This window comes from Haliotis cracherodii, unplaced genomic scaffold (assembly GCF_022045235.1).
Source record: "Haliotis cracherodii isolate W230 unplaced genomic scaffold, xgHalCrac1.p SCAF_28, whole genome shotgun sequence".
In the NCBI taxonomy this organism is placed as follows: Eukaryota; Metazoa; Mollusca; class Gastropoda; order Lepetellida; family Haliotidae; genus Haliotis; species Haliotis cracherodii.
This window is the reverse complement of record NW_027266284.1, coordinates 2,457,842-2,472,514: the sequence shown is the minus strand read 5'-3', so window position 1 is coordinate 2,472,514 and position 14,673 is coordinate 2,457,842. Positions and strand designations below refer to the sequence as shown.

The 14,673-nt window shown below is 42.3% G+C and overlaps 1 protein-coding gene across 2 annotated transcripts in view; it reads right to left on the bottom strand.

The window, feature by feature from the left end:
• Positions 1-12,826, bottom strand: part of LOC139473368 (uncharacterized) — a 38,961-nt gene extending 26,135 nt beyond the window's left edge. The window contains exon 1 of one of the 2 annotated variants that reach the window (XM_071255914.1): positions 12,753-12,826. The gene's annotated coding sequence lies outside the window, so the exon portion shown is untranslated. The remainder of the gene's footprint in view (positions 1-12,752) is intronic. The other variant, XM_071255916.1, reaches the window with a different exon arrangement.
• Between the last annotated feature and the right edge of the window lie 1,847 nt (positions 12,827-14,673).

The window sequence follows — 14,673 nt, the reverse complement described above, 5'->3', positions numbered from 1 at the left end:
ACTAGTTTCATAGCGTTAAAACACAAATGCACCTGCAAAATGTTTCTTTGCTTTAAAACAAATGTACCTGCCACTAGTTTCTTAGATTCAAAACAAATGTACCTGCCACTAGTTTTTTTAGCGTTAAAACACAAATGTACCTGCCACTAGTTTCTTAGATTTAAAACAAATGTACCTGCCACTAGTTTCTTAGATTCAAAACAAATGTACCTGCCACTAGTTTCTTAGATTCAAAACAAATGTACCTGCCACTGGTTTTTTTAGCGTTAAAACACAAATGTACCTGCCACTAGTTTCTGAACGTTAAAACAAAGATTGTACCTGCCACTAGTTTCTGAGCGTTAAAACACAAATGTATCTGCCACTAGTTTCTTTGCGTTAAAACACAGATTGTACCTGCTTCTAGTTTCTTAGCGTTAAAACACAAATGTACCTTGGGTTGACCACAATTTGTAAATACATATTGACATATAAAGCACATCTTGCTTTCCAGAAACTGCCAACCTATATACTGGATGTTATCTCGCTCGCCTGTTAACTTCATGTTAATTAGTTCATGTTCACTGTTCAGAATGCATCGTAATTTGGTGTATCCGCAGCAGCCCGACCCTGAAAGAATTCTGTGATGGCACGGAAGCTGTACAGGGCGCCAAAGTCCAGCCCAACTATACCGTAGACATATGTTTACAACCGTCTGGAAGGAAAAAACTCGAATCACTGACCTAACCTTTGTAGCAACACTTAACAATAAGTAAATATGTGGCGAACTAATCGTCGGATAACATTTTCACTACATGTTACGTCAAGTGTTAAAGTAAACACGGACAAGTAGCGCTTTCATTACTGTCATTCATTTCAACGCAATAACTGCCAATAAACAGGGATTAGGATTTACCTACCCCCCTGCACATGATGAAAACCGGTTATCCTCGTGTCTGTGGAAAGCATGAAGTTCCAATAACGATGCTGATTATAGCCAGGCTTTAGAGCAGTTAATGGCTGACCTCGTAGAGTGGGATCAGTGGATACACAGTTGGATTTTCAGGTAGGAAGACAGCACAATGCAGCGAAACCTTGCAAATAACCACCGAACATTCATTTCCACTCAGCTGATTAAGGCACATATGCAGTTGAAGTTTTGAAATTTTTAAATGCATTTGGAGTCTAGCTATGTCAGTTTTCAGGAAGTTTTGTGGGAGAAACTGAGCTGGCTGTCACATGTGTCAGTAAACAAAATCTGTGGACGGGGCAAAATGTACTTTGAGTGGTGACATGTCTCACGCGGATGATGATGGTTTACAATATTGTCTTGGCAATAATTTAAGAAGAAGCTAATGAAAAACATACTGCCATTACTGACTGATGAAAATGTACCACAACATGTACAAAACCCCAAAGGAGTGCCACTGGGTATTCACGGTTTCAATCACCATCTGCCTCTTTCCAATGCCAACCTCCTCTCCCCCATTACCAAGATAGCCGGGAAAGAACGATGGCTGAAAAACCTGCGTCAAAGTGTTGTCATCAATCGCTTCAGAGGAAAGAGTGAGAGGCGTCATTAACTGAATCCCATTGATCGCCGCTTTGTAATGCACGTTACAGATAAGTCCGGGATCACGGTACCCCATCTACAGCCATCTACAACCGCTAATATATATATGGGTCAACTAAATCAATGTGCTTCTCTGACCAATAGGAATACACCAACCGTGTCCACTGAGTTTTCAGGCCATGAGTAAGAGTTTTTATGGCCACATGACGTCCAAAGAAGGATTAAAGGATTAGCCCAAGATGTATACATAACTTTTTGAGTTTTGGCTATTGTAAGTACATCAATTTGACCTCATTCGCGTCAGCTGGAGGAGATATTCCGTCTATTAACGTGCCACACACATTTAAACATGAATGAAGATTCTGACAGAAGCTTTGAGGGAGCCCAAATTTGCCTTCGCTGTAGGCCGAGGGTGTCTGTGAATTTATTTTACTTCACGTCAACATACACTGTTTAGAGGAATTGTTTCAATTCATGATCTAACGTCTTCATTGTATGTATAAAGCCATTTACTCAATATGGTCAAAGGTCTACATACAATGTACAGAACAATTTACCCAATCTGGTCTCACATCTACATACCATGTATATGACGCCTGTAAATAATAAGTCTGGATAAAACAATCCAATGATTGAAATTTTGAACAACGATCCAATCCCTCGGAGGTATGATGACAAGCAATCAACTGAGTCATCGAACCTGATCACATGATCCATACTGTGAACAGAACAACAAATTCAATATGGTTTTAAGGCAGCTACAGCTGGAAAACTAGGTTTATTTTCAATAAATACATTGTATATATATTGTATGTTGTTTCAATTTTTTAATGTAGATTCATATCTATAAATGATATAAATGTTGCTAGATGTTTTTATTTTTAAAAGAGAGTAATGCGGTTTGATGTAGAATGATGATGGTAATGCAGTTAGATGTAGTATTGTGATTGTAATGCAGTTTGATGTATAGTATAGTGATTGTAATGCAGTTTTGTGAAGTATAGTGATTGTGAGTGAGTGAATGAGTGAGTTAAAGCTTTACGTCACATCGGTATAGTTATTGTAATGCAGTTTGGTGTAGTATAGTGATTGTAATGCAGTTTGGTGTAGTATAGTGATTGTAATGCAGTTTGATGTAGTATAGTGATTGTAATGCAGTTTGGTGTAGTATAGTGATTGTAATGCAGTTTGATGTAGCATAGTGATTGTAATGCAGTTAGATGTAGTACTGTATTTGTAATGCAGTTTGATTTAGTTCAGTGATAGTAATGTAGGTTGATGTAGTATTGTGATTGTAATGCAGTTTGATGTAGTATTGTGATTGTAATGTTGTTTGGTGTAGAATGACGACTGTAATATAGTTTAATGTAGTATTGTGGGTGTAATGTAGTTTGATTTAGTAAAGTGATTGTAATGAAGTTTGGTGTAGTATTGTGATTTTAATGCAGTTAGATGTAGTATTGTATTTGTAATGCAGTTTGATTTAGTTCAGTGATAGTAATGTAGGTTGATGTAGTATTGTGATTGTAATGCAGTTTGATGTAGTATTGTGATTGTAATGTTGTTTGGTGTAGAATGATGACTGTAATATAGTTTAATGTAGTATTGTGGGTGTAATGTAGTTTGATGTAGTATAGTGATTGTAATTGCAGTCTGATGTAGTATTTTGATTATAATGTAATTTGATGTGGTATAGTGATTGTAGTGCAGTGTGATTTAGCATTGTGATTGTAATGCAGTTTGATGTAGAATAGTAATTGTAATGTAATTTGATGTAGTATAGTGATTGTAATGTAGTAAGATCTGGTATAGTGATTGTAATACAGTGTGATGTAGTATTTTGATTATAATGTAATTTGATGTGGTATAGTGATTGCAATGCAGTTTGATTTAGTATTGTGATTGTAATGCAGTTTAATGTAGTATAGTGATTGTAATTGCAGTCTGATGTAGTATTTTGATTATAATGTAATTTGATGTAGTATAGTGATTATAATGTAATTTGATGTAGTATTGTGATTGTAATGCAGTTTGATGTAGAATAGTAATTGTAATGTAATTTGATGTAATATAGTGATTGTAATGTAGAAAGATCTGGTATAGTGATTGTAATGCAGTCTGATGTGGTATTGTGATTGTAATGTAATTTGATGTAGAATAGTGATTGTAATGCAGTTTGACGTAGTATAGTGATTGTAATGCAGTTTGATGTAGTATTGTGATTGTAATGTAATTTGATGTAGTATAGTGATTGTAATGTAGTAAGATCTGGTATAGTGATTGTAATGCAGTTTGATTTAGTATAGTGATAGTAATGTAATTTGATGTAATATAGTGATTGTAATGTAGTAAGATCTGGTATTGTGATTGTAATGCAGTCTGATGTAGTATTTTGATTATAATGTAATTTGATGTAGTATAGTGATTGTAATGCAGTTTGATGTAGTATTGTGATTGTAATGCAGTTTGATGTAGTATAGTGATTATAATGTAATTTGATGTGGTATAGTGATTGCAATGCAGTTTGATTTAGTATTGTGATTGTAATGTAGTTTGATGTGGTATAGTGATTGTAGTGCAGTTTGATGTAGTATAGGGAGTGTGATGCAGTTTGATGTAGTATGATGACTGTAATGCAGTTTCATGTTGTATAGTGATTACAATGCAGTTTGATGTTGTATAGTGATTGCAATGCTGATGGGTGTAGTATGGTGATTGTAATGCTGTTTAATAGGCTTTTTTTGGCTTGCCTGAACCTGGCTTCGGGCGACCACATCGGTGGAATCTGTTCCTTTTACTAACTAACCTTGAGAAAGTTAACCCGGTTTTATTATCACCTTAGGAGAATGCAGTGTGGGATTCCTGTGTTTATTGCATATATGTACACCCATGCAGACAACTCTGTGAATATCTAAACAATAGTTTACAGACCTTTCGTGTGATGTTGTGATGTACTGCATACAATATTAATAATTTTGAACCGACTGAATAATTTCCTTCTTAATTACAGCGGTAATGGCCCTGTTTGAATACACTGCCTGGAGTGAACCGCAGGAGAAAAAAACACGGAAACCAGGGAAGGACAAATGCGAGCCTGATATGTTAAACACAGGTATCACAGGAGAACCGTAAGGGCGGTATGCAAGCACGCAACCAAGCGAGGAGATATGCCTGGGTGGTAAGTGAAACACGGGTACCACGGGAGGATAGGTGTTATGCAATACACAGGTACCACAGAGAAGACAATGTCAGAGTTGTATGTAATACACAGGTACCGCAGAGAAGACAATGTCAGGGTATTATGTAATACCCAGGTACCGCAGAGAGGACAATGTCAGACTTGTATGTAATACACAGGTACCACAGAGAAGACAATGTCAGGGTTGTATAATGCACAGGTACCACAGAGAAGACAATGTCAGGGTGTTATGTAATACACAGGTACCGCAGAGAAGAAAAAGTCGGAGTTGTATGTAATACACAGGTACCGCAGAGAAGAAAAAGTCGGAGTTGTATGTAATACACAGGTATCACAGGAGAACTGTTAGGGTGGTATGCAAGCAAGCCACCAAGCGAGGAGATATGCCTGGGTGGTAAGTGAAACACGGGTACCACGGGAGGAAAGGTGTTATGCAATACACAGGTACCACAGAGAAGACAATGTCAGAGTTGTATGTAATACACAGGTACCGCAGAGAAGACAATGTCAGGGTATTATGTAATACACAGGTACCACAGAGAGGACAATGTCAGACTTGTATGTAATACACAGGTACCACAGAGAAGACAATGTCAGAGTTATATGTAATACACAGGTACCGCAGAGAAGACAATGTCAGGGTATTATGTAATACACAGGTACCGCAGAGAGGACAATGTCAGACTTGTATGTAATACACAGGTACCACAGAGAAGACAATGTCAGGGTTGTATAATGCACAGGTACCACAGAGAAGACAATGTCAGGGTGTTATGTAATACACAGGTACCGCAGAGAAGAAAAAGTCGGAGTTGTATGTAATACACAGGTACCGCAGAGAAGAAAAAGTCGGAGTTGTATGTAATACACAGGTATGACAGGAGAACTGTTAGGGCGGTATGCAAGCAAGCAACCAAGCGAGGAGATATGCCTGGGTGGTAAGTGAAACACGGGTACCACGGGAGGATAGGTGTTATGTAATACACAGGTACCACAGAGAGGACAATGTTAGACTTGTATGTAATACACAGGTACCACAGAGAAGACAATGTCAGGGTTGTATAATACACAGGTACCACAGAGAAGACAATGTCAGGGTGTTATGTAATACACAGGTACCGCAGAGAAGAAAAAGTCGGAGTTGTATGTAATACACAGGTACCGCAGAGAAGACAATGTCAGGGTTGTATGTAATACACAGGTACCACAGAGAAGACAATGTCAGGGTTGTATAATATACAGGTACCACAGAGAAGACAATGTCAGGGTGTTATGCAATACACAGATACCACAGAGAAGACAATGTCAGAGTTGTGTGTAATACAGAAGTACCACAAAGAAGGCAATGTCATGGTATTATGTAATACACAGGTACCAGAGAGAGGACAATGTCAGACTTGTATGTAATACACGGGTACCGCAGAGAAGACAATGTCAGAGTTGTATAATACACAGGTACCACAGAGAAGACAATGCCAGGATGTTATGTAATACACGTGTACCGCAGAGAAGACAATGTCAGAGTTGTATGTAATACACAAGTACCACAAAGAAGGCAATGTCAGGATTGTATGTTATGCACAGATACCGCAGAGAAGACAATGTCAGGGTTGTATGTAAGACATAGGTACCGCAGAGAAGACAGTGTCAGGGTTGTATGAAATACACAGCTACCACAGAGAAGACAATGTTAGTGTGTTATGTAATACACAGGTACCGCAGAGAAGACAATGTCAGAGTTGTATGTAATACAAAAGTACCACAAAGAAGGCAGTGTCAGGATATTATGTAATACACAGGTACCACAAAGAAGACAATGTCAGGATTGTATGTTATACACAGTTACCGCAGAAAAGACAATATCAGGGTTGTGTGAAATACACAGCTACCACAGAGAAGACAATGCTAGTGCGTTATGTAATGCACAGGTACCGCAGAGAAGACAATGTCAGGGTTGTATGTAATACACAGGTACCACACAGAAGACAATGTCAGTGTGTTATGTAATACACAAGTACCACACAGAAGACAATGTCAGTGTGTTATGTAATACACAGGTACCACACAGAAGACAATGTCAGTGTGTTATGTAATACACAGGTACCACAGAGAAGACAATGTCAGTGTGTTATGTAATACACAGGTACCACACAGAAGACAATCTCAGGGTGTGATGTAATACAAAGGTACCACAGAGAAGACAATGTCGGAGTTGTATGTAATACACAGGTACCACAGAGAAGATAATGTCAGGGTTGTATGATATACAGGTACAACATAGAAGACAATGTCAGGGTTGTATAATATACAGGTGCCAGAGAGAAGACAATTTCAGGGTGTTATGTAATACACAAGTACCGCAGAGAAGAAAAAGTCAGAGTTGTATGTAACACACCGGTACCGCAGAGAAGACAATGTCAGGGTTGTATAATATACAGGTACCCCATAGAAGACAATATCAGGGTTGTATAATATACAGTTGCAAGAGAGAAGACACTGTCAGGGTGTTATGAAATACACAAGTGCCGCAGAGAAGACAATGTCAGGGTTGTATAATACACAGGTACCACAGAGAAGACAATGTCATTGTGTTATGTAATACACAGGTACCGCAGAAAAGACAATGTCAGAGTTGTATGTAATACACAATAGCACAAAAAATGCAATGTCTGGGTATTATGTAATACACAGGTACCACAAAGAATACAATGTCAGGATTGTATGTAATACACAGGTACCGCAGAGAAGACAATGTCAGTGTGTTATGTAATACACAGGTACCGCAGAGAAGACAATGTCAGGGTTGTATGTAATACACAGGTACCACAGAGAAGACAATGTCAGGGTGTTATGTAATACACATGTACCACAGAGAAGACAATGCCAGGGTGTTATGTAATTCACAGATACCACAGAGAAGACAATGTCAGGGTGTTATGTAATACACAGGTACCACAGAGAAGACAATGTCAGGGTTGTATAATACACAGGTACCACAGAGAAGACAATGTCCATGTGTTATGTAAGACACAAGCACCGCAGACAAGACAAAGTCAGGGTTGTATAATACACTGGTACCACAGAGAGTGAGTGAGTGATTATGGTTTTACGGCGCTTTAAGCAATATTCCAGCATTAACACGGCGGGGTACACCAGAAATGGGTTTAACACATTGTACCCATGTCGGGAATCGAACCCGGGTCTTCGGCGTGACGAGCGAACGCTTTAACCATTAGGCTACACGACCGCCCCACCACAAAGAAGACAATGTCAGGGTTGTTTGTAATACACAAGTACCGCAGAGATGACAATGTCAGGGTTGTATAATACACAGGTACCAAAGAAAAGACAATATCATGGTGTTATGTAATACACAGGTACCGCAGAGAAGACAATATCAGTGTGTTATATAATGCCAAAGTACCGCAGAGAATACAATGTCAGGGTTGTATAATACATAGGCACCGCAGAGAAGACAATGTCAGGGTTGTATAATACATAGGTACCGCAGAGAAGACAATGTCAGGGTTGTATGTAATACACAGGCACCACAGAGAAGACAATCTCGGGTGTTATGTAATACACAGAAACGGCAGAGAAGACAATGTCAGAGTTGTATGTAATACACAGGTACCGCAGAGAAGACAATGTCAGGGTTGTTTACTACACAGGTACCACAGAGACGACAATGTCAGGGTGCTATGTTAGACACAGGTACCGCAGAGAAGACAATGTCAGGTTTGTACAATACACAAGTACCACAAAGAAGGCAATGTCAGGAGTATTATGTAATACACAGGTACCGCAGAGAAGACAATGTCAGGGTTGTATGAAATACACAGCTTCCACAGAGAAGACAATGTTAGTGTGTTATGTAATACACAGGTACCACAAAGAAGACAATGTCAGAGTTGTTTGTGATGTGCAGGTACCACAGAGAAGACAATGCCAGGGTTGTATGAAATACACAGGTACCACAGAGAAGACAATCTCGGGTGTTATGTAATACACAGGAACGGCAGAGAAGACAATGACAGAGTTGTATATAATACACAGGTACCGCAGAGAAGACAATGTCAGGGTTGTTTACTACACAGGTACCACAGAGAAGACAATGTCAGGGTGCTATGTTATACACAGGTACCGCAGAGAAGACAATGTCGGAGTTGTATGTAATACACAGGTACCGCAGAGAAGACAATGTCAGGGTTGTATGAAATACACAGCTACCACAGAGAAGACAATGTTAGTGTGTTATGTAATACACAGGTACCACAAAGAAGACAATGTCATAGTTGTTTGTAATGTACAGGTACCACAGAGAAAACAATGTCAGGGTTGTATGAAATACACAGCTACCACAGAGAAGACAATGTTAGTGTGTTATGTAATACACAGGTACCACAAAGAAGACAATGTCAGAGTTGTTTGTAATGTACAGGTACCACAGAGAAGACAATGCCAGGGTTGTATGTAATACACAGGTACCACAGAGAAGACAATCTCGGGTGTTATGTAATACACAGGAACGGCAGAGAAGACAATGTCAGAGTTGTATGTAATACACAGGTACCGCAGAGAAGACAATGTCAGGGTTGTTTACTATACAGGTACCACAGAGACGACAATGTCAGGGTGCTATGTAATACACAGGTACCGCAGAGAAAACAATGTCAGAGTTGTCTGTAATACACAGGTACCGCAGAGAAGACAATGTCAGGGTTGTTTACTATACAGGTACCACAGAGACGACAATGTCAGGGTGCTATGTAATACACAGGTACCGCAGAGAAAACAATGTCAGAGTTGTCTGTAATACACAAGTACCGCAGAGAAGACAATGTCAGGTTTGTATAATACAAAGGTACCACAGAGAAGACAATGTCAATGTGTTATGTAATGCACATGTACCACAGAGAAGACAATGTCAGTGTGTCATGTAATACACAGGTACCATAGAGAACACAATGTTAGTGTGTTATGTAATGCACAGGTACCACAGAGAAGACAATGTCAGGGTGTTATGTAATACACATGTACCACAGAGAAGACAATGCCAGGGTGTTATGTAATTCACAGATACCACAGCGAAGACAATGTCAGGGTGTTATGTAATACACAGATACCACAGAGAAGACAATGTCAGGGTTGTATGTAATACACAGGTACCACGGCGAAGACAATGTCAGGGTTGTATGTAATACACAGGTACCACAGAAAAGACAATGTCAGGGTTGTTATATACACAGGTACCACAGAAAATGGCATCACAAGTCAGTATCTCGTGTGTCCGCCATGTGCATTGATGACTGCCGTGCAACGCCGATACATGAGGCGGTTGATGAAGGCCATAGGTACTTGAGCCCACACTCTGAGGAATGCCTGACACAGTTCAGCTGCCGTTGTCGGCCTTGGTCGGACGTCATTCAGCTGTCTTAGAATCTCGTCCCACAGGTGTTCAATTGATTTAAATCGGGACTGAAGGAAGGCCACTGCATGGTTCTGATGCCATTCTGTTGGAGGAAGTCTCTCGTTGCTCTCGCAGTGTGGGGACGGGCGTTATCAGGCTGAAACTTGTTGTTGCGGCGACGTGCCAAATGAGGTATGGCATGTGGTCTCAAGACTTGATCAATGTGCCGAGCTGCTGTGACACCATTGCCTCTCCCTGGACCGATGTTCTGGAGACCACAGGGCCGACCCTCTGTGCAAGACCGATTCCACCCTACATCATGATGCTTGGACCAACCTACGAGTCTCTCTCAACAACACAAGCATCCGAATAACGTTCCCCACGGCATCACCAGACTCTCGCTCTGCCATCTGCTTTTGGGGTACAGTAACGGCTCTCGTCTGAGATGAGGACTCTTCTTCACTGCTGTGGCGCCAATGCTGGTGCTGTGTTGCCCACTAAAGACGGACCCGGCGATGACATGGTGTCAGAATGGGTCCTCGGTGTGGCCTGTGACAGTGGAGGTGTCTGCTCAATCGTCGACGCACGGTGTCCGCACTAATGTGTCGCTGGTGTGTCCCCATGGTCTGTCGAGCAGTTTCCGCTGCAGTAACAAAGCGATCTTGAAGATGCTGTCGCACAATCTGATGAACCTGACATCGGGTGGTGACCCTTGGTCCTCCACTACGTAGTCGGTCATTTGTAGTGTTGGTGGTATGGTAGCCTTGCGGAGCCTGTATATGGCTTAACGTGGACTTGAAATGCATTGGCTTCCTTCCGGGCGGTTTGTCCAGCATGCAATCGTCCAAGGGCTTGCTGTCGCTGATTTCTTGTCAATCTTGGCATATCGTAGCAATTCTATAACCACTGAATGTTATCCGATCTGGGTGGACTTTTATAGGGCAAGATTTTGGGGAACACATGTGCATTTCAATTTGCACGGAACTCATGTGCATCGGGTTACCATGGCCGTTGCCGTGATGCGTTTGGGCGATCGGTTTTATTGCCATCTGCTTTATTTTTTTTATCATCAAATTTCATTTTTCTGGACAAGGTAATATTAAATTTTAGAAACTTTGACAAAAATTACCCAGATATTTAAATGACAACTTTTCATGCAATGTTATTTGGGGTGACGTTTCTTTTGCGGTTAAGTATATAAGTGACACTCCAAGTAACCAAGAGCTATTCCGTACACATTAAATTAGATGCAACTTTGGAAATAATAACGTTCAATGTAAAGGTAATCTACGACTGTGTCAGTGTTATCCAACAATGGCATCGCTGATTGTCATTTTCTCTTTCGGCTGCCTTCTTGTTTCATGTATCTGGGCACATGTCGATGGATCTCGTATTGAGACAGATATATTAATAATTCAGATAGACAGCACTTTAAAACTGTACTTTCGAACGTAACTAACTACATGACCACGTGACATAAGCTCACATTACATATACGTAAGTGATGGAACAAGGTCAGCGAGGACAGAAACTGTACAGCAACGTGCAAGTTGTCCCTGTGTACATGAAACAGAAACACTGTCAGTGAGGAAAGGCTACAGTGATCTTCCTGTGGGGATTCCGGGTGAGAATCGTAAAAGGCGACATAACGGATCGAGAGTTCAGTGAGTGAGTGAGTGAGTTGGGTTTAACGCCGCTTTTAACAGTATTCCAGTTATATCGCGGCGTGTAAGCTTAATGTGGGAGGAAAGCCCGAAGTGATGCAGGTCTTAGACGTTTACCAGTTCGGTGAAACCCACGAGCACGGGTATGGTGCTGACAAACCTAGAAACATAATCTGGGCGAACCGGGATTCGAACCCACAATCATAGGTTTCTGGCGTGCCCAAGGGACGCAACTCTGCACAGCGAATTGCGGCGCCTTAGACGACTGGGCCACCCGTGCCCCCCGATCGAGAGGTCAGCCTCGGTGACATGGTTGATTGCATGTCATCCAATCATATGAATCGATGATCATGATGTCAATCACTGGATTGTCTGGTCTGGATTCGATTGTTTACAGACCGCCATGAAATTGCTGAGTGTGGCGTTAAACAACAAACAAAAACATGTGCATACAGGACGTTTATAGAGATTATTCATGGAGCTAGCAAGGCGAGCTGGACATCGCAATTTCTAAGTTTTTCAAGTAAACTGTGAAATAATGTTCCACCGTTAAGTTGGTAAAATTGTAAATCGAAAGGCATGATTTACATGACTGTTCTTATATTAAAATCTCACCACACAAGCAACCACCCGGAATCATACTAGCCTACCGTATGAAGATAAATAAGCGCTCACAGAAGGTGAACCGATTGTGTCCGGTACCTGCTTCTGGGGACGTGTTGGCGGAAATAGCTAGTTGTGTTTGCATGTGTCTTGCAGGCGTCATGCAGACACAAGTCGGCTCTGTTTACAGAACATATTGCTGTACACCTCGACCTCTCTCCTCCCGCCGTGCTGTTGACATCACTACTACCACAGTTAACTACCAGCTTAAGCATGCACACATATTCCATCAAATTTACATGTATAGTAACATGATAGACGTACCTGGTAGGGGCCTGTTGAAGCAGGTAGTATTATGTTTATAGTCCATTGAGGTTGACAGTATATCATCAGCTAACACTGTTCCCGATCTTCTCGCCCTAAATTCAGATGGCTGTCAGTGAGTGGTAACCTCTGACATGAACTTTGACCCGAATAAGGCCAGCGATGTGTGCCCGTCGTTTCTTGATGTAGACAAGAATATTTATGCCTGAGCGTAAGATCAAGAACATTTATTGCATAGAAGTAGGAGGACCCAATCTGTCACTATAATATTCAAGCAATTTAAAAAAAAATTAGGGACCGTTCATAATTTGTGTCTTTGGGTGTGGGTGCGGGTGGGGTGTGTGTGTCGGGGGTGGGAGGTGATGTATGTGTTGTCGGGTGGGGGTGGGGGTGGGGGTGGGATGTTAGGAGGATTTCTTTGTGTGTGTGTGGGGGGGGGGGGGGGGGGGAGGGGGATGATCAGATGGTTCTGTTTCATTAGCATAATTCATTTAGTCTTTCAGTCTTTGAGGTTTGGTGTGTCAAATCCTTCCGTGTAATGTCCTTTAGTGTGAAGACCATGGAGAACAATATTCACACATTGGCTAACACGATTTCTTAAAAAAACTACCATGATTCACAGTACAAATTAAAAAAACTGTTTCTGTAGAAATAGCCTGAGGTTGCCTGTCTTAGTGACTCTGATGCTGGAGAGTAATACTGCATACGTTCACACTAAGTGAAGGATTCCTGTGATGATTCAGGTACCCCCAACACCACGACACCACCCTATCCCCACCGACACAGTCGCCCCCAACACCACTACACCACCCTAACCCCACCGACACAGTCACCCCCACACCACGACACCACCCTATCCCCACCGACACAGTCGCCCCAACACCACTACACCACCCTATCCCCACCGACACAGTCACCCCCCAACACCACTACACCACCCTATCCCCACCGACACAGTCACCCCCACACCACGACACCCACCCTATCCCCACCGACACAGTCGCCCCAACACCACTACACCACCCTATCCCCACCCGACACAGTCATCCCCAACACCACTACACCACCCTATCCCCACCGACACAGTCGCCCCAACACCACGACACCACCCTATCCCCACCGACACAGTCACCCCCACACCACGACACCACCCTATCCCCACCGACACAGTCACCCCCACACCACTGCACCATTCTATCCCCATCTCATATCCCACACCCACCCACCCACACCTCACATCCCACACCCACCCACCCACACCTCACATCCCACAAACACCCACCCACACCTCACATCCCACACCCATGTAACCACACCTCACATCCCACACCCCACCCAGCCACCCACATCTCATATCCCACACCCACCCATCCATATCTCACACCCCACACCTCACCTCACATCCCACACCCACCCACACCTCACACCCCACCCACACCTCACGCCCACACCCACCCACACCCCACCACATCTCATATCCCACAAACACCCACACTTCACACCCAACACCCACCCACCCACCCACACCTCACAGCCCACACCCACCCACCCACACCTCACATCCCACATCCACCTACCCCAACCTCACATCCTACACCCACACCTCACATCCCACACCTACCCACACCCACCTCATATCCCACACCTACCCACATCTCACATCCCACATTCACCCACACCCACCTCATATCCCACACCTACCCACATCTCACATCCCACATCCACTCACACCCACCCACACATCACATTCCACACCACACCCAGTTGCAAACAGACAGTAAGACAACCGTTGACAATGGTTTCAGAATCGAGGACGTTACAATTCATCTTTATTGATGTTGACAGCCAAAATTATGAGATCTCAGGCAGGTTTGTTGTGAGACATGAAGCGATAAGCGAGATTATTTGAAGCATGATTTGC